At 40.0% G+C, this 6,886-nt stretch overlaps 1 pseudogene; it reads right to left on the reverse strand.

The window, feature by feature from the left end:
- Nucleotides 1–5,912: 5,912 nt before the first annotated feature.
- Nucleotides 5,913–6,371, reverse strand: LOC147455922 (calmodulin-6 pseudogene; annotated as a pseudogene).
- Between the last annotated feature and the right edge of the window lie 515 nt (nucleotides 6,372–6,886).

Here is a 6,886-nt window from a genome sequence, read left to right on the forward strand (position 1 = left end):
CAAAGATCCTAGAATGACCAGTAAGTTCTAGAAGGGTCTCTTTGAGAATCTAGGAGGTAGATTAAATTTCTCTTTTGGCCTATCATCCACAAACGGATTACCAAAGTGAAATAATTAATCTAACGATTCTTGATATACTAAAAGCCTATGTCATGGAATTAAATCAACGTTCTCAATTATAGAAGTACCTACCTCTTATAGAGTATGCATACAATGATATTGTCCATACTTCTATGGGAAAAGTACCTTTTGAGTTTAAAGAAGGAAGATCCAAAAGTCCCTCACTACTTAAAGTACGTGGGAAGATCTTTGATGTTGATGAATATAGCCGAGACCTACAAGAATCTTTTCCAAAGATTCAAGGGGTTATATCCATCACACAGGAAAGGCAAAAAGGCCTGCTGCTAATAAGCACAGAAGAGCCTTAGCCTTTAACACTAGGTTGGTAACCTAACAGGACATAAAAGTGTCCTTTCAGGGTTTTGAAAAAAACCTCCAAAACCATAGTAGATCCACTCATTTTGTAAAATCCTTTCATGAGGTTATAGTTCAAGGCCTACTACACATGTAAAAAATAAGAAACTTGTAAAATTTCTCATCTTTTGGTCACACCAAGCCTCCAAAGTTGATGGACCAGTACATTTTCATCAAAACAGTCATTTCTAACGTTTTTTTGCATAAAAATAAGATTAGGGATTTTTGTAGGACTTGAGATAAATTCCGTAGTTAACTTCAATGGGTTGGTGATCAGAACATATGATTGCTTCTCACTCACTATTTTTTGTTTTGCCAAAAGAATTAGGTACAAAAAAGTTAAATTTTTACCATTCTGCAAACCTATCATCAAAGTTTCTATAGCCACACTCAATACAAATAATATATGCATGTTTTCTTAGTTCCCTATTGTCCTTTAGGTTCATAAGGAGCCATGGAGCATGTCAAAAGAATAATACATCTCTTACCAAGGGGAATCTTGGGGACAAAGATGAAGTGCTAAATACAGCAAACATGAAAAAACTGGGTTCAACATTATGAGTTGTAGAATCCCATAGAAACTATTCAATATCTAGCCAAATTTGATCCTTATGACTAGATATGGTTACTACCTACAAAATGCATGTAGTTATCACAAGAAACTAACAATATTAAAAAAGCTATACTTGATATACTAGAATGTTTCGTTTTCTTCTATAATTGAAAAAATCAACCATCGTTGTCTACTATGCAAAATAGGGTATTAGGTGCCCCAAAACTCAAGGAATATTAGCTTTAAGTTACAATATGCGACATAGAGAATCAAAACTGCATTTGGATATCATGAAAGCCACCAAAAAAATCATAGAAGAGCTAAAATTGGCTAAAAAACAGGATTTGACAATTTTTGTAATTTGGTCATAACTTACAACTTTAACATTTATTTCTCCCTAGAAGCATCAGGACATGTTGAGGACTACTAAAGATAGTTCTCTAGCATTATAGACCTCACAAACATGAATTCTAGAGTGGTATAGTTGCAAAAAGTTGAAAAAAGCCAAAAACAGGACCCGTTTTTTCACACAGTTTAGGTTGTGAAATGTTGTGCAAGGACAAGGTTAAAGATGGAATTGATATTCCAAAAAAATGTCAAGTTTTTTTCAGCTCATGAGACAACTTTCTAGACAGATAGCACCTCCAAATCCATTTTGAAACTCTTGACATAATTCAAGGAAAATGGTCACTTCACAGGACATAAAAGTGTCCCAGGACATAAAAGTGTCCCATTACCAACCTAGTGTTAAGGAAAATGATTGGGTCTTGCTAAAGTTTCTCAAGGCTCATATGAGGCATACTACGGGCAAGAGTCTTACGGACCACCAAGAGTATGATGCTAAACTAACGAAAAGATACTATGGTCCTTAAAATTCTTAAGCCAGTCAATGAGTGGCTTATCAATTGAACTTGCCGAACCATTGGCTCATGCACAATTTTTTGATGAGAACCTACATAAGCCTTACAAAGGAGCACCATCAAAAGAAGCAATTGTTGCAGACCCTCCAAAAATCAAAAATCAAGAAGAAGCACTTCAATCTAAGTCCACCCTATGACATGAAGACAAGGTATTAAGAAACGGTAAGATTATCTGACGATATCTTATTAAAGAATTATCCTTTTAAAGATGCTAAATGGATGCAAGGAACCTAGCTTAAGGATAATATGAACCTTGTCAATGCTTACAATGCTACACTAGAGTAAGAATGTGAAAATGCATTTTAAATGAAAAATGTTTTTGTCTTATAAGACTAGTACTCTTTTTATTGTGCACAAATTTAAATAGTATGCATGCTTAGAATCATGTTTGTGGTGACGACGTCTCCGAAACACCAAGTAGAACTTGTCACTCTACTTTGGAAGTATGATATGGACTAAAGATCAGACATGCTTGCGGCAGCTACGTCTCCCAAGTACCAAATGGACTAGTCATCCATATTGGAATGATGTTGTAGGGTAAAAAAGGATCCTCTACCCGCTAAGAAACATGGACTAATGACTAGGATTTATCTTCTCTAGCTCATAGTCGAGGACGACTATGATTTCAAGAGAGAGGTAAATGTCATAAAATATAATATCTAGCTTTACCAAATGATTTTCTCATATTAAATTGATCATTTAATATGGGAGAATAAACGGGAACAAGAGTTAGAATAGAGACATGTGCTTCTACGCCTATCAACATGGGACCAAAAGGAGAGATAGTTTCATCTTAATAGGGGTCCAAAAGGAGATGGTCTATCAAAGAGAAATGTGCAATAAGTGCTTCTAAACTTAGCTCAGCAGGGGACCAAGAGGAGAGATAGACTTACCTCAGCAGGGGACCAAGAGGAGAGATGGTTACATCTCAATAGGGGTCCAAAAGGAGGTAGTCTATCAAAGAGCAATGTGCATCTAACGGACCTTAAAAGACCTTAGGGTTAGCTTCATTACAGACCTCCAATGGTTAGTGTTAAAAGTCCTTTGACCTTAGTCAATTGACCTTAGGCAAGCTAGGAATGAGCTTCAGGTGGGAACCTAGCCTAAGCTTGAGGTGCTTGTCGTGCTTGATGACTAAGGTTCTTGAGGTGCTTGTGCGTGCTTGATGACTAAGGTGCTTGAGGTGCTTGTCATGCTTAATGACTAAGGTACTTGAGGCGTTTGTCATACTTAATGAGGAAGGTGCTTGAGAAGCTTCCCATGCATGGGAGTAAGGTGCTTGAGTCAAAAAGAGACCCTACAAACTTAATGAGGAAGGTGCTTGAGTAGCTTCCCATGCATGGGGGGTAAGGTGCTCGCGTCAAAAGCATACCCTACAAAATTAATGAGAAAGGTGCATGAGAAGCTTCACATGCGCATGGGGGGGTAAGGTGCTTGAGTCAAAAAGAGACCCTACAAACTTAATGAGGAAGGTGCTTGAGAAGCTTCCTATGTGAGAAATCTTTGACTTAACCTTCCACTCACCCAAAGGGCATATGGGACACATGTCAGACTCTCCCTATGCTTAAACACAAGGTGTGCTTGAATGCTATTGGTTGGGCTAAAGAGGGATCCAATGAGCTTCTAGTTCCATCCGACAAATATATAGATATTTCCAAGCTCTCTCTCTCTCTAAGGGGTAAGGAGGACACTTGTCCAAAGACTACCCATGTACTTGAATGCATGTTGCATGTGATTGGCTAGGGGGGAGAGGGGTCCAATGAGCTTGAAACATGTGTAAAAGCTACAACTCGTTCCAAGCAAGCAAGGGGGGTGTTGGGGGGATATACACCACACACACACACTCATTTTGTGGATTGATTCTCACTTGGTAAAAGTAGAGGAACTCCACCTCCTTCTCCAAGCTTGTGGGAAGTGAGAGCCTACACCTACACTCTTGGCTATGGAATTCAAATCCAACCAAGAGCCATGCTTCAATGCTTAAGCTTGTCATCTTCTCCATCTTCATTATTATGCTATTATGTATGCTAGCAAGAAGAGTAATAATAAGTGAGGAACTATTTCTTTCTCCTATGGAATGTTTCTTCTTTCTCTTCCCTACCCTCTTTTTCCGCTAGCTCTCTCCACCTTCGAAGTTGTTTGAGGCCTTGGGACTGAGGCTTGGGATAGTTAATGCTTTCTACAAAGTTTATGTTATGTTTGTGATGCATGAAGCTTTCCATCTTAATTGCATCACCTAGGTCACAAGGAACACAAAGATTGTATTATACCAAGTCTCTCTTGATGGGAGAAACTATAATACAAATGCCTATTGGAGGGACCGCCCGGCTCCGTATGAATCCGATCCTCAACTATTGTCATGTTCTCTAAACTCTCTCTCTTGCAAAAGTATTGTTCATGCCAAGTTAATTAAGTACCATGTTTATGTTGCTACCATCAATTAACTTCACCCGCTATGCTCACAAAGTAATTTCACAAAAGTGCTTCACTTAATTTCCTAATTCCGCTACTCTCAAAGTTCATAGGTCGTTCCCATTTTAGGCTAATCTCGTTGCAAGACCCTTTGAAGTCCCATCTCTTAAGATAGCAAGATAGTTCCCCATCATCTCTCTCTCTCTCTCTCTCTCTCTCTCTCTCTCTCATACACACACACACGCATGTGCACGCACGCATACACAGGGTGGTGTTGCAGCGTGCACGTGAGGAGAAACTCTCTCTCTCTCTCTCTCTCTCTCTCTCTCTCTCTAACACACACACGCACTTTGTGAACAACAATCTATGCACTCTCTGTCTCTCTTTCAATCACACACTCTCAGTAGCCACATGGTCTCTCTCTCTCTCTCTCTCTCTCTCTCTCTCTCTCTCTCTCTCTCTCTCTCATTTTCCAGGTACAGAAAGGTCTAATCTTTCGCACTCGCTCTCTCTTGCTCACACACACATGCACACATAGAGAGGTTTGAAAAGCTTGGCAAAACGTCGAGAGCTTCACAGACTACATGTTGCTTCCTATTCAAGAAATGGAAAACTGGGAGGTAGCTAGCAAATAGATTGCACTCAAATCAAGGTTGCATACATGTTTGTTTTCTTCGAGCTTTGACGACGCATGATCAGCTCTCTGCTCAAAAATCTGTGTATATCCGTGGTCTCGGATGCAATTCTCGGCTACACTGAATCGCTTGTATGTGCTCTCGGATGCTCTTGCTTATCCACGCTCTCACTCTTCAACACTGCAAGTCGCCTATGCTGAGTTTTCAAGGGCCCAAAAAACTCCGCATAAGAATCACCTCGATCTCTCTTCTCTCTCTCTCTCTCTCTAGTATGCGCTAATAAAAAGAGGAAAATGGTATAAATTTTCTAACACCCAAGTGTGGTAGATTGGTTATGCCACTTCCCTTTTGTATAACAGGTCTTGAGTTGAACTCTCTGTGTCCGATAGATCTTTAAGGTCTCTTAGGATAGTTTCCTATGACGTTAAAACTCTCTTGTTCTTCTTCTTCTTCTCTCTCTCTCTCCCCCTCCCTATAGTATGTGCAAGAGCTCTCTCTTTGGATTGATCTCTCTCTCACACACACTCTCACTCTCACTCGGTCAAGACCAATCGTCTCTCTCTCTCTCTCTCTCTCTCTCTCTCTCTCTCATAAATACAAATACACCATTCTCATATAAAACTATTACAGGTCCCATTCGTGGGTATCCAAAAACAATGCCCCATTTCTAGGTTAACGAAACAATCCCCACAAAAAGAAGGTGTGCATTTTCTAAGATGTACCTATATGCTTAAACTAATTAAGAATGTGTATTACATCAATCAGGAGATCTTAGAAAATGCATTTTCTAAGATGTACCTATATGCATTTTCTAAGATGTACCTATATGCTTAAACTAATTAAGAATGTGGGTTACATCAATCAGGAGAATGCACAATCAACATACCTCTTTAGGTGAACTTCTCTAAATGGAAAGCACTACTTACCCAACATCATCTTCACAAACTCCTCATAGTTGATCTGACCATCCCCATCGACATCAGCCTCTCTAATCATCTCGTCGATATCATCATCACTTAGCTTTTCCCCAAGGTTGGTCATAACATGGCAGAGCTCAGCAGCTGAAATAAACCCATTTTGATCCTTGTCAAACACACGAAAAGCCTCCTTGAGCTCTTCCTCAGAGTCCGTATCCTTCATTTTGCGGGCCATGAGGTTGAGAAACTCAACAAAATCAATGGTTCCGTTTCCATCTACGTCAACCTCGTTAATCATATCATGCAGCTATGCTTCAGTGGGGTTTTGGCCCAGCGATCTCATAACTGTACCCAGCTCCTTTGTGGTGATGCAACCGTCGCCATCTTTGTCGAGGAGACTGAATGCTTCTTTGAACTCAAAAATCTACTCGCTGGAGAGCCGCTCCACCATCTTCGGCTTCCTGCGCTTCGCACCTCCTTGCAACCCCGTGCCGAAGCAGAATAGAGTGTACTGCGTGAGCTTGAGATCAACCAAGGAGTGTACTACGTGAGCTTGAGGTCAACCCCGTACCCAAGCAGAATAGAGTGTACTGTGTGAGCTCTCTCTCTCTCTCTCTCTCTCTAACCCATTCAAAGCTGCACGTACGTTTGAGAGGGAGTTTCTGCTCGACGTGTGGCAACGCTCACTGCTCGTTAAATTCTCAAGCTCCATAAAGAAAAGGAATAGAGGTTACGATAATAATTGAGGCAGAGGCAGGGAGTAGTTGAAACTTGAAACTTAGTGTCTTGACCAGGCTAGAAACATACATCTTCCCTAACCTGTGAGTATAAAGGAAAACTTGAAATTATCCTGATTTTTAGGTCAAAAGTTGAAGCTTTTGCCGATAATTACACTAAAAATTGTGTAAATTTCCCGATTTTCCTAAAGACAAGCTCAAAATCTAAAGAGGATTTTACAATTTTAACCGGATAATA

Source organism: Adiantum capillus-veneris, chromosome 6 (genome assembly GCF_014529385.1).
Source record: "Adiantum capillus-veneris isolate H3 chromosome 6, ASM1452938v2, whole genome shotgun sequence".
In the NCBI taxonomy this organism is placed as follows: Eukaryota; Viridiplantae; Streptophyta; class Polypodiopsida; order Polypodiales; family Pteridaceae; genus Adiantum; species Adiantum capillus-veneris.